At 39.5% G+C, this 22787-nt stretch overlaps 1 protein-coding gene across 2 annotated transcripts in view; it reads left to right on the top strand.

Annotated features, from left to right (window-relative positions):
- Positions 1-235: 235 nt before the first annotated feature.
- The window catches only part of adgrl1a (adhesion G protein-coupled receptor L1a), a 116546-nt gene continuing 93994 nt past the window's right edge, over positions 236-22787 (top strand). Inside the window, exon 1 of one of the 2 annotated variants that reach the window (XM_087839871.1) lies at positions 236-252. The gene's annotated coding sequence lies outside the window, so the exon portion shown is untranslated. Of the gene's footprint in view, positions 253-20023; positions 20708-22787 lie in introns of those variants that run through there. The other variant, XM_006791313.2, reaches the window with a different exon arrangement.

The raw sequence follows: 22787 nt of genomic DNA, 5'->3' as shown, positions 1-22787 counted from the left end.
GACATAGCAGTCACCTTGTATTTTCATTTGTCACTGACCTGCTTTCAGCCTGACTTTAATACGCCTCTTCTTCTTCTACTGTACCCTGCCGCATCCTTTCATCTTTTTCTCAGTCTCAGTCACCCATCTTGCTTTCACTCAGGCAGCACGGTCACACCAGCTGTGTCTGCATGTGGCTCACCGTCGCTTCATCCTCTTCCTTTTCCTCCTCTTCCTCTTCTCACTCTGCAGCTTCATTTTTTTCTACTAAAAGTAAGTGATATTTATATCATTTATAGGCTAAAGACTAGGCTCAACAGTCACTTGGAAAACCTGGGAGATTTTTCTGTGTGTTAACATGTTTTGTAAAGAAAATACACAAATAACATACAGATGTAATGATGAACACTCCAAGAATAAAAAAAAAATATATATATTTACTGCTCTCATTGGAAGGTTTGATAAGATTGTTGGAAAGGAGAAAAGTGATGCCCTTAGTTTTGGCTCCTTCTATTTCACTGTCCCTCTCTTTGCTTACATCTCTTCATCTACTGATGCTCTTGCTTGTGTATGCTCCACATTGATTCTAATTCAATTTGGATGGAATGGGTCTTTCAGACAATTGTCTGCAGCGATGGCCCCAGATGGATTTTTAGCTTCCTCTGCAGGCATTAGAGATTAATGGGAGGAAGGCCACACTGGACAGAAGAGAGCAACAATCAATTTCTCAATAATTCCATATTTACACATTCTCATGTAAAGAGAGTAGTAAAGAAGGGGGATGTGCCTCAGCAGTGGAGCACTGCTCTCTCGGGAGAAAAACGGTATTCAAAGAAGAAATTAATGCAACATTGTCACAACAAGGCGAGTCATTCTATATTTATGACCTGCCCTTCTGTGCATGTCATAAATATGCATGCGTGCGAGAAAAATCCTTTTTCGTGAAACATGCTAAGAGAATTTGATAAATTGGTATTCAAGGGTGACTAACGTTAACCTATAATAACTCCAGCTTACTCTTCCCATATATTATTTTTCTTCAATGTATTAATTTCACTGGCTATAACATGTTCATTGCTGATTGTAGCATTTTTGTGACTCACACTTTTTGTGATTACAGCTGCAACACCTTCGTTTTCAAGCTGCATAACAAGCAGACACATACATCACGTAGATTACGAAATTGGTTGTAACTTGTGTAAATGTTGGCTAAACAAATTCAAAATAAAACCCTGTCTGTAAAAGAATACGTGTTGGAAAGTCAGAGCTGTGGCTATTTGAATTCAGTCATGCACTCACATGAAGCCTTTGTTCAATAGATTTGCTTCGACACAGTGTGTTTTCTTGACCACTGTTGTGACACTTTCGCCATAGGGAACTAAGTCCGCGTGTGTCCCTTTGTAAAAATGTGCACAAGTGTGTTAGCGAGTATGTGCACTTGTCCTGAGGCATATCACTATATACTACATTTGTCTCATGTCAAAACTCTGGTGACTTGCCAGACGTGAGCTGTGTGGTGATGTCTTATAAAGCAGAGTAAAGCAGCTCAGGCTCGCAGAATAGCAGCCATGGCCCCTTAATATCTCTGGCTGTCTGTAGTGGCTATTGTTTTCTTGCTTTCCAACTCCTTGAGCATCTGGCTGAGATGGTCTCAGGAGGCCGTGCTATAAGCCCCTGACTCGCTCCCTGCAGGCCATCTCTCTGACAGAAGATCAGACTACATCAGTATGTGTGAGAGGTACAGCGGGATCTGAGGGATGGATCCTATTTCAGCTGATCCAGCACACTGAGAGAGACTCACAAAAACGGACTTTGTGCACCTTTGTGTGTGTGCGCGTGCATACGTGTGTGTATGGACATGTGCGTTCCCAGTTGTGTGAAGTGTGTTAGATGTGAGTTCTTTAAAAGCAGCGAAAGACAGTTGAGAGAGTGTGAGAGAGAGTGAGAGAGAGAGAGAGATGGAAAATATGTTTGCCCTGTTCACACCGATCTGTTTGTGTGGGAGTGAATTAACATCTATGTGGGCTGGAAGGGAGGCTGAATATGCAAAACAGTTGGAACAAAGGCTAATAACTCTGGAGCTGCTGTGCAAAAAGATGGTACATTTCCTTGACTTTTGCGGTCGCCAAACAGGCTTCGTTTGGAGGAGGAAGATGGGTGTCTGTTATTTTTGAGTAATTTAGAAAGCATATCTGAACCAAAGGAAGGAATTTCGCGCCTCGGTGGTAATCGAGATGGTTGAATTTGAAACTACTTACCCTTCACTTCATTTTAGGACTAATTCTTTTTCAACAGAGTTCACCCGCTATCCTCTGAAATATGTTTAAGTAACATAGAGCGAATCTGAAGCTGATAAAAAGGTTTTAAATTGCAGCTTCTATTGCAAGAACTCTTCAAAGGCTAGGGCAAATGAAATGAATGAAAAGGAGGTGATAACAGTTATAATTGGAAGGAATTTGATTGTGTGATGTAAATGTTTGAGGGCACAAATTATTAATTCAATTAAATAAATTAAGCAATTTGAAGGTGCAAATTACTAAACTAAGGGAATGAGAAAGGATACTGTGTGCATAATGTGTTGGTACAATGTGCTCATTTAAAAGACTAATTCATGAAGAAGATAAAGCCCAAATCCCACCTGGCTGCTTAAAGCTTGATTTAAACTTCTGCCGGACATAGATTTATGTCCTAACTTAGGTAGTAACCAGAAACTCCTTTTGTCCGCTGTGTAGTTACATTTTGAGGATTGTAGAGTTAAAATTGCAGTTATGGCGCAAGTTGATGCAGACGTATAATTTGTGTGTGACAGACCATTCACTCATTGTTTTCATGTTCACTTTTTAAATGTTTTGTTATTACTGATTTATTACTGAATTATTTTCCCAGTCATTCACCTGAGGAGTGTGAATGGCATCGCTGCCATTTATGCGTGAGCACGATCTAAAAATGCCAGGGTTATGTTGCATTTTGTAACACTGCCTGTGAATGGGCATCTTTGTGTTTTTGTGCTCACGTTTGCCACACAACAGGGTGTAATAACGTGTGTGTGTGTGCGTGTGTATGTGTGCCTTCTTTTATTTCAGTAGTGGAAGGTTGCTGGCAGTAAAGGGATTTGAAAAGTGCGATTTTGAACTTCTTCATGTTAGAAGTCAGTTTGATCAATGTCTGCTGCAGCTCTCACTTGCTTCAGGGCACAGTGAACCACTGATAGATGAATTCCTCTGTGTGAGTCCATGGACTGATGTGTAGGTGTACAGTGAGAAAAAAAGAACAAAAGCAAATCAGAGTCTAAAATTTGTGTGTGTGTGTGTGAGAGAGAGAGAGAGAGAGGGAGAGAGCATGTACAGATACCATAATATCTACATAGTGTATCATTTTAGCGTGGAAGAGGTGTGGGTGTTGTGTATCTGTGAACTTCTGCATCTGTGTTGCTTGCTGATTCAATCACATATTGAAAGCCTGTAATTAGTATCATCTTACTTGTAGACTTGTGGTGGCAAACAAAGAAACTGATGATTCTCTGGACTTTATCAGCCTGTACAGCGACAGTCCGCTTGGCAGTCAGGCTTCAGTGCCCAGTCTGGCCCTGGAGCCCAGTGGCGTAGCGAGGAACCCATGTACAGAAAACCTTTTAGAGCTCCAGCAATCCGATTATGGCAGCTTTTTTTCTGCAGCACTGTTGATGCTGCGATAAGTGTTCTACTGGACTCCTCAGATCAGCTGCAAAAGCACTATTTCATTAAAGCAAGAACTCGAATTTGTGAGTGGATCATTTTTGGTTTTCTTCATACATTTTCAGGAGGTTAGATGAGGTTGAAAGGCTTGCGCATATGCACGCACAGAGGCACACACAAACATAAACACCGGGCATCAAGATGTGAAATAATGACGCTGGATAAAAGGTGCTGCAGACAAAGTGAGAAGTGCCTGATGAATAGGCATATTTTACACTTTAGGTTTGCAGAAATAAATTTGAATTATGATTCTAGCATGCTCTATGTTGGTTTATGTGGTTTCTAAAAGACAGGTACAACTTGAAAAGCCTCCATATTTATCTCCAAGTGTTCTGGCAGAGTGTCAGTAGGATGATGGATGATGTCTTCATCGGTGGCCAATTCTCTGAAGTTGTGGTTTGAGCGCTGGACTGAAAAACAAGATTACATTTAATGGACATTCACTCCCATCCAGAATTAACTGCAGGCTAAACACATACAGCTGCTCATAACACTGCATCCAATAAACCATTTCAGCATCCAGTGTTTAAAGAGATTGCTAAGCAACGGGCAGATAAATAAGATTACTTACAATTTTCACAATAAAGTCTTAAGTGAGTATTTTAACGGAGCGATGAAAAACATATTCTCGACTCTCATGTGATTGAAGTGAAATGTATTTACTAAGCAATTAAACATGTTAACTCAAAATTTTCATGCAGCATTGTAAACATGTGTCTAACTGTGCGTGGCGCAGTACATTGCAATTGTGGTTGTTGTGTAGCAATATGAACTCAACCTTGTTGTAACTTTGTTCACAATGTCAAAATGTGATTTGCTAATAATTTGCTTTTTCCGCAGGATAATTCAGAGACAGTGAGGGACAGAAAATTCAAATGTAGTTACCGGAATTGATGTGTTACCTTGAACTGAGCAACTAGCAGAAAAAATTAAAAGCATGAGGAGCTGCAGTAATGGATGGGTGACAGAAAAGCTTTGTAATGTATAATTTGTAGCTTAAAAATAAGCAATAACTTATCTTGATCATTTCTGGACTCTGGGTGACTGCTTTATCCACATGATCATAAATATTCTGTAAACAATTATTAATATGTTATTAAAATATTGATGGTTTATTTTTTTTTGTTTTCCCTGCCCAATTTTCTGGGGCAACAGAATTAATCACTACACATAACTATGCACGCCTGCATGTATTTCAACTTAATAATAGTGCTTCAAGCTAGTTAAGATATTGGCATGCATAGACACTTGCAGCTCCTATCTCCATCAGAGGGTGACCTTTAGCACGGCTCGTTCCTGTATAGTTTTCCTCAGGGTGCAAGGATGTGGGCAGAGCTTGGCTATATACAGTAGGAGTACTCAGTAGGATCAATACCGCTCTCTAAAGCTGTTCCCAGACACATTTGCAGTACCTAGGGGTGGCCTTTGTGACACACAGATAAAGAGAAAACACTCCCCAGGCTGTTAGTGTCTACCGATCTCCCCCTGTCCCTGCTTTCCCTCCTCCTTCCGCAGCATGCTCAGAGGAAGATGGATAAATCAAACTCGCTTGACAGAGAGGGAAGTATTGCTAATATTTCTATGATCCACAACAATATTGTTGTGACTTAACCTTTTCTTAAAGGGGAGAAAAAAAAATCCTACCATCCATCCACGCCAGGCTGTGCTGAGACAGCTGAAAGAGCTGGAGGGCGGGGTCCATGTATATTTACTAACTCTCTGCTCCATCCATCAAAAGACACACCATGTTGGCTCCACCTGTCTGTCATTGTCCTCTCACATTCCTTGGCAACTTCCTCTACCCCAGCCACTTCATGGTCTCATTCACTTGATATGTGCATTTTTAAGGAGAGCGCGCCTCTCTATGTCTGCACTGACTGTTTTCTGTCTCTGGTCTTTTGTTGCTGACTCCAGTCTTCCACCTTATACTGGCTTCTTCCTCCTTTTCACTCCCCTTTTCTTGCATTTTCCGAATGCTCCTGGAACTGTAGTGGTGTGTCATATGAGTGTGCTGCCCAGGAAGGTTAGAGAGGGTAATTTGAGGCTCCGAGGGTGCCGCGAGGCTTGGATTTAGTTTTGGAAGGTGTGCTGACAGTCAGCAATCCAACACTGATCACACCAAAGTCACACGGATTGGTAAGATGTGTAAAATCCTGGTGGGAAGAGGGTAAGTGTAAATGAGTTAAGGAGAGAGTGCAGAGAAAGGAGTGATTGTAGTTTTATCCACACAGACAGAGTCGACAGAGATGTCACTTTCACCGTGGGCTATGTTAGCTATTGAGCTGAAGCCTATTTGCACCTGACACAATGGGAAAGCAAGTTTTCTGCCTGAATCCACATGTGTGCAGGATGGGCACTGGCTCAGTGCTACCCCTGCAGCGAGTGCAGTGTGAGCATATTTAGAAAGAAATAACTCTGATGTGGTCTGCTGTTTAAATTTGTTTAAACACAGAATATCACATCTCAGCTAAGAGCCGACACTTACTCAATTGCACAACACAAACACACCCAGAAAGAAAGAGAGTTGGAGTTGAAGTTAGAGTTTGAGTGGAGTAGACAAGCGTCTGGTATAGAAGCAGTTTTAATATGTTAGCCTGTCTCCCTGCTGGCTTCCCCTCCCCCTTTCAGGGACGGCACTAATGCCATTAAGTGTGGGACAGATCTGTTCCATGTCTGCAGGCCTGCCAGTCTACTGGTCTGCCCCGAGACCACTCTCCATCTAATCCTATCCTCTCTCTCCCTCTATCCTCCTCCTCCCCTCCACACCAGAGACAGGAAGAGGCGGCTGGGAGAAAAATCTAATAAATAAATGAGAGGATGCAAGAGGAAAAAAATATATAAATTAAGTTCTCCGTTCTCGTAAATCATGTTGCCAACTTCCAGTAGACAGGAGGGCGGAGCTTAGGGTTGAGTGAGCGAGACCATAGGTGGAAGAGCGAGTGAGAGGCAGTGAGTAAGAGAGAGGGGGAGAGACGAGCGATTGTGAAAGGGAGAGAAAGAGGTGCGGGAAGCGTTTCTATTCCACCCTCAACCTAGCCTCAGCTCTGGAGACTCGGCGGCGAGGTGTTTTTAATTGATTTTTGATTAGATAGACATGGGGGGGAGGGAGTTTGTCCATTAGCATGAGGGGAATGAACCTCTGAGAGGAAGTGAGTGAGAGAGGAAGGTACAATGAAAGAGAGAGAGGGGGAGAGAGGGAGTAGCTGATATAAAGGTTTGTGAAAGACACAGAGGAAAATGACAAGTCAATAAATGGATATACATATTTGATATGCACCGATGGGATGTAACTTTTTTTAATTTAAACTGCTTTGCAGCTTAATTGACTAAATTATATGCTTTAATTATAACCTATTACTCAGGGATTTAAGGTTTCTACTGATACAGGAACATTTTCAGACTTCAGGAGGTCAGACGCAATAAAAATCCACTCTAGGTCACTCACGATAACGTAAAAAAAAATTCAAGTTCTTTCCCCAAGTCCCATGGAGACGTTAAGAACAATCCTGGTAGACAATGGTACTGATAATTTGAATAAATGCATTGTGTGAATCTCCAGCACTAAAAAACATCCACCTACTTTTCTACTTTTCTCAAAGTTGCATGCTTTCAGAACAGGTGTTGGAGGGTGTTAGTGGGAAAAAAGCGATGCCATTTGCCTTAACGTAACTTAGAGTACCACAAAAATATTTTTTTATTTTATTTTTTTTGTGAAATATATGCATATTATTACTTTTGAGTGTAGTGCGAGGATAACTCCAAACCAACCTATATTTTTCATATAAATGAACAAATTTACATGATTTGATAATTTACCCCTTATGTTGCCTGGGCTGCATCGTCTTCACGGGCTTCATAAGCACTTTTACAATTTTGATTTAAATGAACAACTTCTAATAACTTTATGTTACTACTTTTTAACGAGTCTTTCACTGTGCTTACATTCACTAATGGCCTGTACAGTATAATAATTATGCTTGGAGTCCACCATTGCACTGGAATAAAAAAACATTCACAAGGTTAACAATCCAGGGTTCCTTTATTTTTATCTAATTGAATTCACCTTCACAGTTTACTGTTTGCTTTCTGTTTCCGAGCTGCATTCAGTTACAGATAATGTTAGCCAAACTTTTTCTAATACGAGTGCAAAGAAGCATCAAACTGGCAAAACATGTAATGGTTTATGTGTTTGAGCAATTATAGGAAATAAGCTTTTCATGTTCATTTTTAAAGATGGATCCTAGGACAACATACTGTATGCCATTTTAACATTTAATCAATTAAATTGATTATTTTTGTTTTTTGTAAGTAAAGGAACAGAAAATAGTTGCTGATTAAAAGCTGCAGGTGACAAACTGCTCTTTAAACTCCTCAGAAAAGTTAACCAAGTGTTTATTTTGCACTTTTGTTGTGTGAAAAAAGCAACTCAAGCAATGCGCGGTGTAAAATCACGCCAAGGTTCCAGTTATTATTGAATGATTTCTTTATTCAATCAAGGTTAGTTTTGTTGGGCTGTGCTGGAAACAAATAAAACAGCTCTTCTGTTCTCAGAGAAGTTTCTCCAAATCAAACAGGACTGAAGTCAGCCGCAGCAATAAATGCAGGGCTCGTCACCTATACCGGAGTCTGTGCCGCAGCTTACACATGTCTGCTGACATGAAGAGTCACTGTGAGTAAACTGCGTGGGTTTATTGCACAGAGATCATAAAAAATTGTCTCTTTCTATCTCATAGTTTGCCCTCCCTCAGTCTCAGCGCAGTTATCTGCTGATCAAATGGCATTGTTTTTGCTCACAGTAACTGTTCCACAGTTCCAATAAAGCGCTCCAAACATGTTTGGTGTGATCGCACTGTAAGTGTCCCTTTATGCCAATAGCAATCAACACAGAAACTCCTGCCTCAGTCTCTGCTAACTGAGAAGGTGCTGAAGCTAAAACCTGGCTCACTGTTTTATGCAATTGATTGTTCTTTAGCACATTTCTGCACATTTTTGCTTTTGAAATATGGAATAATAATAAAATGTTTTTGTTAACATTTCTTGTTTCTTACACATGAACCTAAAGACTGTATTAAATTAAGATGCAACATACATATCAAGAGGCAAAACATATTAACTTTGATAACTTGTCTCTTGGGTACAAATCTTAATGTGCTAATTATTTGTATCCTTGAGACCATTTGCATTAATAGAATAATAACATAATTAAAAAAAAATCAGTATTTATTAGTTGTTGCATTACTGTTTGTGTAATTTGGTTGTATTTTCCCCGAGCAATAAGTTTGTAATTTTATTTTATCTTGATCCCACCTACTCGTAGATAAGATGCATAAGACCCTGATGAAAACAGAAGGTAATATGCTGCAATTATTAGAAATTATTAGAAATCCAATATAAGCGGCTGTATTCCCATCAAGAAAAATGAACTACCTTCACCCTGGAAAAGGCACTGACAAATGACCTCTCACATATTGATCACTGCACACCCAGAGCCTCACGCACAGCATAATAACAACCAGCAGCGAGCGTAGCAGCGTTGATATTTGTTGTGTTGTTTTTTTGGTTTGTTTGCTTTTTTATTTCTTATTTGTCCTCGGGTTTAGTTTTAATGGCTGAGCGAACTAAGGCGAGAAACACAACACGGTATTCTCCAACCATAAATTAGATTTGCACCTCCAGCAAACTTTCACTTTGCTACTTGGTAACTTATCTCAGTTCTCATAAGTTTTGTTGTCTCCAGACGCCCACCCCTCCCCTCCTCAGCTCTCATCCTCTTGGTCAGTGAAACCGGTCCCAGCTGCACTTAAACAGAAACCCAGAGCTGCGGACGTAGACACATTCACACACTCCCACTCCCACACCGATTCCCTCAGAGGCACATAGGGTTAGAGTAATATCCAAAGTGCAGGTGGGACTTTGCTTTTGTAGCGATGCTGAACAGAGCAGGGCCAGAGCATGAGCCAAGTAATGGAGTGATGATCACTGCAGAGATTGAACAATCAAAGTAGGGAGGCCGTTGGTGGGGGCACTCATGGACTTAGGGAACTTGCACACTAATTGTATCTTATGACTAATTGGTAAATTAGTGAAACCTATTTCAAGGCGCCAGGCTTAGCTTTGGGGGACACCCACAGCTCATTATAGACTCATATTCTGGGCAGAGGAGGAGAAAAATAAAGGAAATTATACAATTGCTCAGGTGAGAATGGCAATTAAGCAAGTGCTTAAGAAGAGCAGGAAATGAAGCCTCATACACGCATAATTTACTATACTCTCCTGTGTCTGGCCTTAAATCACTGCTGATCCAGGGCATATATTTATGATGCCACGAGGAGGGAATAAGGACTGTGTTTTTGTGTACTTGTTTTTGTTTGTGTGTATACTAACATGCAGACATGAGCATAATATAATTATGTGTAATAACTTAAGTTGTTGTTGTTTATCCTGCCGCTTTTAATCAATTAAATAGATTACAATTACATTTTTTTTTAATTAATGACACTTCAATGTCCGTAGACGGCAAGTTCGCTCTCCCAGTGAAACTATGATGACCCTTCATGATCATTTTTACCACATTGTGATTTTGAACAAATTAGATTGTGTGAAGGAGAATTTTTTTTCCAAGTCCTGCAGGGACAGGACAACTTTATTAAGAGCGATATACCAGCTGATGCAATTTTCTGAAGATCTGACAACTTTTTTTCTTTCTTTTTTTTTTTAAACATCCATGCATGTTAGATGAAATAAAGTTAATTTAAATCTCAGCTAAATGTTATCAGCCCCTGAAAATAGATGGGCATAGATGAGATCATTGGCTCTCAGGTTTGAGAATTAGCGGTCTCCTCTCCTCCCCACTTTTTTTATACTTCTTTTTTGAAGATTGGAAAATTTAACTGCAAAGTGGGTTCTAGGGAAGATTTCCACTGCTCCCACTCCTGAGAAAACTGTAAGCCAAGTAAAATCCAAAAATACACATACTGGTACTGAGGCTTAGCAACAGTTCAGCTATTAAGAATTGAAAGTAGAATTGCTAGGAAGCAGATAAAAATAATAACCGGGAGGTGAGATTTGTGTACAAGAGACTTATTTTCTGTGCCCTTAATCTAAAGGCGTACGTATCACACGATCACCCAGTGTCTGTAGAAGCTGTAGAGGTCAGAAACAGGGTTGTTCTGGTTGAATTCTTAATCTTCAGTCCTGCTCGTCTTATCCCTCCTCCTTCATTCCCTTCTGTAGCATGCCTCTGTTATACCATCACTGCAAGCTAAGTGTTTGTTCACCTGGTTCTGCCTTTGCTTTATGTTCCATTGCTTCAAGACCATTTTGGGGATATGTGCAATATTTCCATAAGGAGACAACTGAGCCATCCAAAACCCTCTTACCAAACCTCCCTAACCAATTTGCCAGGAGTAAAACTAATATTGTCTTTAATCAGATGCAATTAGGTCTGCAAGTTAAGATCTTCTCCCAATTAAAACTCATTAGGCCCATAATGTCATTAGGGGAGTCCTGAGTAACCACCACTTGCTTTAGCAGCCTACTTGTCACAAACAACAGTGCAAGTCAATAGCTTTGTACCGCATAAAATGCCCATTTCAAGACGGCACAGAATAAAGAGGCTTGAGTGGAAAGGTTCGAGTTTTGTTTGTTTTTTTCCCCCATAGAGTCATTTGAAATTTAACAGGAGAAACACAAAAAATCAGCCTTAGTCTGAGATGTGGAAATGTTGAGCTGCACTCAGGAAGGCTTTCTATATATGACTACAATGTTTGCTGAAGGAAAAGAAACATGGCTGTTGGCATGTGTTCATTACATAACATTCATGAAATATGAAGTAAATTGTGGGATGCTCGTGAACATTGCTTTAAAATACCGTTTTATTGTAGAACCGGGACTCTGTCGGGATTGTTTTAGACACTTATTAAGTTTACAAATGTGTGTTCCCGTTACTTTATGAAAGATGTGTCCTTTACAATCACTAAAGCAACTATCAAAATATATCTGCCAACTTACGATACTGTGACTCAATACACTGCGTGTCATGTGCTGTGCCATCAAATGTGGCACATTGTTGTGAATGACAGATTTAAAATAAAAACGAGTTATTATACAGCAAATTAATTTAGAAAAATTAATTAAATAGTCACCTGTGTCTTCTGCATATGCGACCGTGTTATGTGTATTTGTCTGCATATATTTACTTGGAGAACAAACAATCAATAACGTGGTAGACCATAACCTCCGGTAATACAATTTCAAACAAAAGCAGTAGCGAGGTCAAATTTTAAATTTTCATTACCGTCTACAAAATAAACAAAAAAATGGATTATGGCGCACAGAAACTAATAACGCATAAGATAACCACAGATGCACAACAAAATGAAAATATATGAAGTAACTGATTTTCTGTTTTGCCTGAACTACCTTACATTAAGCTACTAAAATATGGTGAACAAACTCAGACAGCAAAACTGCTGAAGGTATATTGAATTTGTGGGTCTTTGTCGTGCTCAAAGGCAGTTCATCATTGATTTCTGTGCACATTGCCGAAGAGTTTCTCTAAAGCCTTGAGACAGAACTACCTTGAAGTTAATGTGCTAAAGGCACACAGACACGGGATTCTTGCTAGACAGAAATTCATACTGTCTCAGGCGTTGCTTTGAAAGCTTTCCCAGTGCACTATATTCACTCAACATGTAAAGAAACAGTAAAGCATATTAAAATTCGGCAAAACTTTAAATGACCTCAGCAAGAATCCATTTCAATTCTACAGTATGTTTGTGATAAGATACAAGAGGCTGCACTGTAAAAGGGACATTTACCAATATCAGTGTGTATGGTCTGTAAAATGTCTGTGTGACACCAATCAGCCGTAATTACCATAAGGGTTAGAGTTTTCCTCCTGTCTCTAATTGGCCTTTGCTGTCAATCAACAAGTGATTTCTGTTCACAATTGAACTAAGGGGAATGATAGAAGCAGCGATGGCGGGATAATTGAAAATAATTGAGCAAATTGCAGATTTGAGAAGTTGGCTTCATCAGCTCTGCGGGGGCGAAATATGAGCATGTGGAGAGAAGAGAGGTGAACAGAGGAAAAGATAGATCTTAATGATAATGAACAAAACACTCATCTCCATTTTGCCTTCACCCCCGAGGATAGATATGCTTATCGGAATAATCAGCCTCTACGTGTCTCAATGTCACATGCACTGGAAAAGATGAGCATCTTTGATCTCTGTATCCTGAGTTTCAGCAGCTATTCACCAGCCCCATGGCTGGCCCATGTGAGAAGTCCCTCAAGCATGTGATGCAACCGTGTTGGTGGACCTTCATGTAGTTAAGTGTGTGTTTGGCATCAGTGTGTTTATTTATGGTGCACGTGATGCTTTTTGTCATAATTCTGTTTATCAAGTTTTTAAAGACAAATGAACAAACAAAATATATATAACAACAATCCTACAGAGATGCTACTAAACAGGTACATCAGGCGAGAAATGCTGTGACATCAATAATGCAATGAGACAATATTTTGCAGTTGCACAGTAGTTTGTTTTATGTAGCAAAATCCAATTCATGGTTTTTTAGTCTAAAAATGTGGCAATTGTCCAATTCATCAGTTTAAATTCAGATTATAATCGGCCCCAGAAGTTTCAGTTGTCCCCATTTCTGCTGAAGAAAAAGAGTCCTTTTACTGATATGGCGTCCAACTTTTTCCATATTCACAGCCTCTGAGATTAACGATTTCCACACAGGGGATCATCTCCAACCCACTTCACCATTACGGCTTTTCTTGCTAGCATTAAAAGAGACTGGAACACAGCATTTTCTCTTTAAGAGAGGCGGGAACCTTCCCAAGCAGACATGGTTGTGGATTTGCTAAAAGATGCTGACCTATAGCTCTACTAACACATGAACATACGGCCTTCCAGAACATTTGACATTTTGTGTATTCCTTCATGCCTACATGAGGTTTACAGTCTGGTGTTTGGTGATGTTTTCAGTGTGTTGAGGTTCCTTTTCCGTACTTACTATAGATATATGGAGATATGTATACTTGATATGTCAGTTTTATTCAAGGGACTTCATCCAACATGAAGTTATATTTGGGTGAATATAATATTATAGCTGTAAATGTATACTCCCTTCTATGCAAACTTTTATTTGAGCTTCACAGTGTGTATGTATGTAGCAACATAAATCAACTTCAGTCTACTATATTTTCTTCCGTGGGTGGATTTGTATATCTGATAAAGTAGCAATACTGACAAGCTATTGGGACTAAAGGCAGCCCCTCAGTTTCAGTTGTTTGTCATCGCTTTCTTTTCTTCCTCCTACTCTCCCCATCCTCAAGAGCTGCTTACCTTCCACATCTTTCAAAAAAAAAAAAAACAACAACTCCATCTTGCCTGTAATTTACATTTCCATATGCTGCCAGTGGCACCAGGGAGAGTGGATAATTGGGTTGAAAGTGGTGACGGTGAAAGCAGGATAGAAAGGGATACAGAGAAGGCCAACTGAAAAAAAAAACAAGCCATTACAGGATGGTTTCTTTTTTTTCCCCTTCACTCGTCATTTTGCCATGCTGCTCTTAACCACTTGTGCAGCTGAAAAGATTTACCTTGGCCTTCCATTCTCTCTCATTCTGTACTCGCCTCCCCCAGAGCCTCGTTCCCTCCCTGCGTCTGCCTCATCCATATTCATCCTGCATCTCTCTCTCTCTCTCCTCCTCTTTCTCTCTCTTTCGGTCTCTCAAGCTCGCTCTCTCTTCCTCTCTCTCACTGTGTCACCCACAGCATGGCGTTAATACACCAATTAGTACTAAGAGCAGATAATGGACGATGTCATATTGCAAAAGGGAAACCGAGACACAGAGCCACAGTGAGTGAAAATTAGCAAAAGAGCAAGATTGAGAGTGTGAGTGAGAAAAGGGAAACGAGAGAGAGGGAGAGGTGGAGGTATCTTTATGGATGCAGTGTCTGAAAATGTTGAAATGCTGCTTTTACAATGATCATCCCAATGGAAAGAGAGTGATAGGAAGAGCGCTCTGGTGGTCACAGGTTGCTATATAAAAGCAGAGGTGTTACACCAACGCTTTGCTGGCTCCAAATACCGATGTCTGCTTTGTTAGACTCTTAAACCCTTTTCATTGGTTTCCTCCCCTTTCAGTACTGGAAATACCATACAGTTTTCTTTCCTGCTATTGTGTTCATTTGTACGCCCACAGGCCTTCTACTCGACTACACTACACAGGGCACGCATGAAAGGCAATAAAGACTTCCTCCAATAATGGTGGCTTTCTGTAGTACTATGGTTTTACTTGCCAACAATATGGCAACATGCTGAAAAGAAATGCAGGTAATATCTTGATTAATTTTCATTCATACACAAAGTGAATAGCAGTGATTTGTGTGAAACGGATTAATTCTGAAGTAATGCATATCATGTTTTAATATATTGCTAAGTAGCAACCTTATCTGTACAAAAACACACGCAACCATTATTCGGCTTATTATTTTATACAGCACATTGTGAAATGTGATGTGCTTTGATAACAAGTATTGCAAAAATAAATTTTGGTTTTGTGGTTTGTGGTACAGGAGATAATTTGTCAATCAGTGGAAAACACAAAGCCGTATAACTGTGAAAATAGGAGCTATTTGCAAATAGGGTAAGGTGTTATGTAAATATGGTGCCGCACAAACACGAGCTCCGACTAGGAAGAATTGGCATTAATCAAACATGAGCTAGAACAAATTAAAGTATGCCAGCTGTATGAGTCCATTTTCTCTGCCTTTTCAGGAGAACACAAGAAAACATTCAGGCAAACAGGACCACTGATGCTTTGTTGATAAAGTCTGTCTTATCGAGCAAGACATCGCTGTATTGAGAAACTAAATGCAACATGGAACACAAATGAAGAAAAAGAATGATTATTAACAGTGACTGAGATTTTCAGTCATGGTTGAGCCTCAATGAAATTATTCAGTGCTAGAACATCCTCACACACCGGCACAAAAACCGCTACAGTGCTACACAGGCGCTCACGCTTATCTTGGATTTTCTTTCATTTTTTTTCATGAGCTCTGTGCTTTAACCACTGCCTTTATCAACACTTATCTGGATCAATTTATTTAGGTGAAAGCAGGAGAGTAATTACCATGTGCTGTCTATAAAGTGCATTTCTGAATAAAGCTGGGCTTTTGATTTGCACTCAGCTTCCTGTGTGTTTCTGAGTTGCATCTATTTGTTTGAGAGCCTCTTAAAACAACACAACCATGCGTGGAGAGACGAAAGGCAGATCATATATTTGAGCACCATGAACTTTGCACTATAATGCACTATAATGCACTACAGTATAATGTAACTGTGTGTTCTGTTTTGAATGCACATATATTAGTTTTGTTATAAACTATTCATTGTATTTGTTATGTATTTCAACACCAAACAACATCCCATCATAACTATCTAATGCACACCATTCAGTTTCTCAATCAAGAGCTTGTGTAAATCTTTGTCATTCTTTATGTTTATTTATCTTTTATATCATTTGACTTTCAGAGATCATATTATTTATGAGCAGCGCTTACGAGGCCAATCAGCACTTAATCAGAGTTACTATTGTTGTTGCTAAGAGACCAGTGTGCAGTGAACAACTGTTCAGATTTTGCAAAGCACAAAGGAAAGACTTGATGCTTCAACTTTGTCGACATTTGTTTTTTTTAGCGGTCCAGAGTGGACCAGGTGGCACGGTTTGCCTGCAGCCTAATTATACAGTGTACTGTGACTTTGCATGAATAACATCTGTTTCTGAAAAAATACTGATAAAGTGTGAGACCGCCATAGAGCACAAACTACATTATGCCCTGTGTTTATTGACACAATGAGTCAGACAGCCTGTGAAGGTCAATTGCCTAGATTTGAGAGTGGTATAACAGAGTAGGTACTGTGTAACAGAAAGCTAAGTGGCAACGGCGTGTAGCGCCTATTCAGTAGAGTCCAACATTAGCTACGACAATAGAAACTGCCAAAAGGATTTTCAGAGTAAAAAGAAAAATTGCAACATGTACCCCGAACTGCTGCAATTATTGCGTGTGATATGGAAGTTAAATAATTTCATCTGGCACTGGAGAACTTAGCCCATGTTCACCTGGAGACAAAGAGTTCTTGGGATTAATTCAGAGTTATTACTCATGGCAAGTTCAGTCTGAAATAAAAATCAAACAAAACTGCATTTTTAGTAGTTGGTTCAAATTTAAATCTATTTAATGGCTTTCAAGCAGACGTAGCAAAACAATTTACACTGAACACACAGACACACGCGCCAATATCCACGTAATAAAAGTGCTTTTAGTGAGGATACGTAACTTTTTTTAAACAGGTGCATTTGAATGATAATAGCAGATTAAATCTTTCAGTTTATTTAAGGACATAAATGTTAAGCGTCTTCACTGAATGCCTGTACAGTTGGACGACGGATGAGGAACTGTAAATATATCACATGTCTGTCTCAGATTCTTATTATAATGTCTGTGACTGTCTCCATGGGTAACAGTAAAGTAATTTTGTAATGTAATTTATGTTTTAAGGCATCATTAGGCAGTGTAGGAATGTTGCCATATAAATGTCATCGACTGCTACTGGTTTGAAGCCAGTGTTATTTTTTTAACTAGTGAGTACCATATTTATTTGGAGGATAGCTCTCACTACCCAGTCCTAGCCCTAGCTTGCTAGTTTGCTTATCAAGGTGCAGCTGTAATTCTCGGTGACCTTAAATGGGATGCTAATTTTGGCCCAAGAGAAACAGGCTTAAAAGAATACACTTACCGGAAAAAGTGAGCAGCTGCAACTAAGAGTAGCTTTTAGTAGAACTACCAAGAAGCTTCAATGCCTCCACTTAGTTGCTGATTTTTTTCTTCCTTCCTCCCATACACTTTCACCCCCTTAAACCCGTACCCACCTGTGAACGTCCTGGAGAACACCTGCCAATGTACTCACTCAGAGCCGTATAACATGCTTTCTTTTTTCAACAAACTGTCTGACACCAGAAGAACCAGAAAAGCAATCTTTTGAAAAATCCATCTATTCCTGGGCAGCAGACTGCAATCTTAAAGATGTAGTTTCTTTTGAATGTTGGTGCTTTGACATTATTTAGAAACTTTTTTTAAGTGCTTTGAAACTAATGAATAGAATAGAATAGAATAGAATTCAACTTTATTGTCATTGCACATGCACAGGTACAAGGCAACAAAATGCAGTTTGCATCCATCCAGAAGTACTTTAGCCATGATATAGATATATTACAATATATATTAGCAATAATATAGATATGTAAGTATATTACAGGTCTATTATGGTATGTTATAATGTACACGGTATGAAGTATGTTCATACTGTGGACATACTTCATACCGTGTACATTATGGAAAAAATAAATAGCCTAGATACATTTTAATACATGGTGCACATAGGTGAAGAATCTAAAAGTCTTATGTGAGCACAGAGAACTTACTGTATGGTTGATTTAAATGACTCCCACACAAATGGCTGTTATCATGGTGGTTTTATTGATTTACTGTCCATACAGTATAAAATTGTGCATGCAGTTTAAAATGATGCACAAATCAGTTTACAGTGATTTGCACATTATTTCCGTATAGAAGACAAAGGCAACATATCAAATTAAATGTGAAAACTGAGAATTTTGTTGGTTTGGGTAAAAAAATAGACTAATTTTATGTCTGATGCCAGCAACATCCATCCCAGTTCTTTTCTCCAAAAGTTGGGAAAGAGATGTATTTACCATTGTGATGATCATCATCTTCTTTTAAGAGAACTCTGTAAGTACTGAGGAAGCAAATTGCAGTAGTTGTGTTACTTGTAGTTTTACAAGCAAAATGTCAGCTGCTGCAACAGTTCAACAGTCTTCTTTGTCATATTTTTTGTGTCATAATATGCCAGGTGTTATAATTGGATGAAAGGGTCATTGGGTGGAAAGCTACCGGCATACGTGCAGGATGTGGCTTGGCATTGACTTGAATGAAATAAGGAAGTCACCTGAGTAGTTGCATGTTCTACCAAAATCAGTATATATCAATCAACAGTCACAGGGCCTTTACAGATTTACAAGTTCCCCGTGCCATGTGCACTAATGCACACCCATGCCATCACAACACTGACTGCTAAACTGTACTCTGATAACAAGATGGATGGCTTCTCTCCTCTTTGACCAGGCGAATGCAGCATTCATAATGTCCAAAGCCAGTTTCCAATTTTGATCAGTCATTCCACAGCAGTTTTCTGCTTTTCCTCAGTCTTTAATGAGCTCTGGCACCGAGAAGGCAGCAGCGATTCTGGATCTTGCTTGTATTTGTGGATGTAGTTACACTCTGTTCACTGCCAGAGGTTTGAGGAAGTGTTACTGAGCCCATAGAGTGAGCTCTGCTTTAATATAAGCTCTGTTGTGAATGCAGACCCACTGTGAATGCCCTCCGGTTACTGTTACTGTTGATCATGTCATTTTCAGTTTTTTAAGTTTCAGTTTTTTTCTTATTTTCAAATTACTGATCTATTATCTCTTTAGCTTTTTCACAGAGTGGTGCACCGCTATAACCTTTGCGTGTGAAAGACTCAGCCTCTCTTATGCATTCCTTTTATGGCCACTTATGTTTGTGACCTATGGCTAATTAAACTAATTAATCGCTTAATGTTCCACTAGGTTTTTTTGGAGTTTTTTTTAGTCATTATACAACCAGGTCTTTGATGACCTTGCCCCAGCGTCTTTTAAACATGCGGGCATAAGACAAAACAGTCACAGCATTTTTGGAACCGTTTGTATAGTGAAATATATATCAGAGAAAGGTGGAAGGTGTAGGAATCAAATAGTCAGTGTCCTTTTTTTTCTTGCAGGTACTTCAAGACGATTTGCTTACACTGTGTGCAATTAAGCTACACCTAATTTGCAGGGCAATTACAGATGACCATTTAGAGGACCTCTGGCGGTTCCTGATATCCACCTTGGGAAACCACGTGGGTTAGGCATCTGGGGGAAAAAAGAAAAGAAAAGGTGCTAATGTTATACAAAGAAAGCCGTTTCATTAGTGGGCGGGCAGACGTGGTATAGACTACATTTCCCTAACTTAGGTCGACTAAGGCTTGTTTATAAAACTGTCATGAAACTGTCTTCAAGGTACCAAACTGTATGTGAAAGCCAGTGACGAATGCGCTAGGTTGTAATTGGCCTGATGCAGAACTGCAGAGGTTGAAAATGCCGTGTGGACGGTCCTGATGAGAGTGCGCGCTGCCTGTCTACAAAGAGGGAAACTAGAGTGATCCGTTCTGTGCGTCAAGACGCGCGAGATAACCGCATGTGACCTGTGTAGACTGTCCTAATTCCAACGGATGATTTTTACACTGTAGAGCTGCACGAAGTCAAGGAGTCGACAGTTCGGGGGGGAAGCGTGTAACAGAAACACATCAGGCATTCAAGAGTCTGATCTGTATTACGCAGACGTTTTGCGACGGTGGCACATTTGCTCAAATGCTCACCACCAAGCCAGCGGCGGACGGACAACAGAATTACAACTTAATTTTTCTTAATAATCAACTATAGTTTAACATTTCCGTCACCTTCATCGTTAAAGTGTTCCGCATGCTCTAATATTATTTTTCTACCAGGATGGTGTCGTCGCCGTTATTTATTTTGATGCCCACACGGGCGCATTTTCGTGAGAATCTGTTTTGTCCGTGAGGATTTTCCCTCCATTGGCTTTATCATATTTTTTAGTCGGGTGGATTTCCCCCCCCCCTGTCTCCCGTCTTTAAGATAGCAGGCTATTAATTTTTAATTCTTATGCATCCGCACGAAGACGGCACCAGAGAGGAGAAAAAACGAGTGATAACCAGAGGGGAAGAAAAGGAGAAGGAGGCAAGTGAGGAGAGAAACGAGAATGAATGAGACACACTGAGAAAACAAGGAGAAGGAGATTGGAGGAAACAAGGTAGGATCGATGTCCAGCTTTTTTATTTTACACGTGCTCTAAATACATGTGATACGAGTGCGACAGTAATAGCATGTAATGCGCAGCAACCTGGCTTCTTCTGTGAGCCTGCGTGAGGTGTTCAGACGTGGTAATACGATTTATTTATGTAATATTTTACGTTTTGACAGGTAGCGAAGTTCATGTTTACGGTGCGTCAACAGCAGTCGCCTCATATTTAAAATGCGTGCTGGATGTTCTAAATTAGTCGCATCTGCGAGTATAACTCTCGTCTGTGGGCCTGTGCGTTGCACCGTGGCCTGGACAGTAACAGATTTTGGCAATTTTAATTAATACATAGGGTCTGCGAGCCTGAAAGTGACAGTGTGCATGTCCTGTAAAAGCGAAGAACGCGTGAAGTGTTTTCGGTTGACATTGGGAAATCGAGGCAAATCACGACTCTTTTTAGACAAGAAAAAAAATAAGATGTTCTGGGATATTTGTGACAGAAGTGATTTTTGTAATCACTCTTTTCAGGGTTTGCTCCGCAAGTTCCTTCAATTCGAGAAAGAAATGAAGTAACCAATTGATTATTAGAGGAATGCATCAGAGCAAGTGTACAGCCTCAGTGTGAACTACTCTGTCCAACCCCCGTGTCCAAGACTACATCATTAATCCTACCTTGTCAAATCATTAACTATAGGCTAGCTGTTGGGGAGTCCTTGAGTGTTTCTGGGTCTCCCAAACTATGTGAGAAGTTCTGTTAAATTTAGCCCATCTGACATTCTAATAATAGCTTGTGCACAAAATGGCAACAGGATATGTTATTATGTTATTGTCTTAATATCACCTCACTACAAACCAAGCCAGGAAGCATACTGTCATACATCCAAATTTAATCAAATGTGACCCCCTTAATATTTAGGGGTTCAAATCATGATAACCCCATTATAATGTTACTACGCTGAGCTAATTCCCAATTTAATAATAAAATCTCTAATAAAAAGGCATCAGCCGACTGTATTGCAGCTATGATAGATGAAATCAAACCTTTTGTCTTTGTGTGTTATTATGATAAAATTGAACCTGAGGAGGCAAACAAGAAAGCCCCTGAAAACAGTTATTTTCAGTTTGTAATCCTTTCCCTCATTCTTTCCCTCATTTCACTGGGGTGCATTGTGTTTGCCCTGCCAATTCTTAGGGAAAAATTGGCATGTCTACTATTCTGAAGGGGCTGAATGAAATTTAAATTCTTCAGGTGGTAAAACAGCAATATTGCAACTGTCTGATTGCGTTATCTGGGCATTCAAGAAGCCAGACTTGGAATTGGTTTACTGCCAAACACACTCCCCGGGAAGACAGAAGGATTTATTTCCCCCTTGTCTGTGTGTCACATCACCATCAGAAAAATTATTCCCGGCTTTCAATGGTTGAATAATAGTCATATATTAGCATGGCATTAATGATTGTCACACATTTAATAAGTCACTAATCAGAATTAGATTTACTTGAGTTTTTCGAGTTTTTGAAATGCTGTGGTCAGGGTTTGATCATCGTTTTATTTTATTTAAAACATCGGCTGTGAAGAAGACACTGTATACAGAACCTGGTTGTTTTTTTTTAAATTCTTCTATCCATTTAGGTTTAAAGTGTAGTCATTGCATCTATATGAACACGAGAAATGCACATACTCATGTTTTCGTTTATAGCATGTATGTCTGTGCATGTGTGCATGCGCTCGCACACGTGCACAGACACGTACACTTGATTTTTTTTATAAATGGGATTAACAGTGCTAAGTTCCCAAAGCGACTACACCTTCAGATTTTTTAAATTCTTTTCATTCTGCTTTCTGCTGTTTAGATCCCTACAGCTCTTTGACAAGACTGACTAAATAACTTTGTTGATAGAAAATTAGCGGAAAGGAAAAAGAATTGATGATTTTTACAAAATAACCTGTGTTATTTCAGGACAGTTCAGTGTACTGCATCTACGCTGTTTCACACATTAGAAACATTAGACACATTAGAAAAATAACATTGACTGGATTTAAAAAAAATGCTGACACCTGTTCTGTTACTGTAATACTTGATTTAAAAAA

The sequence above is a fragment of the Neolamprologus brichardi genome, chromosome 4 (assembly GCF_056152115.1).
Source record: "Neolamprologus brichardi isolate AB-2024 chromosome 4, ASM5615211v1, whole genome shotgun sequence".
In the NCBI taxonomy this organism is placed as follows: domain Eukaryota; kingdom Metazoa; phylum Chordata; class Actinopteri; order Cichliformes; family Cichlidae; genus Neolamprologus; species Neolamprologus brichardi.
The sequence above is the reverse complement of the archived record's forward strand: the minus strand, read 5'-3'. Positions and strand labels throughout refer to the sequence as shown.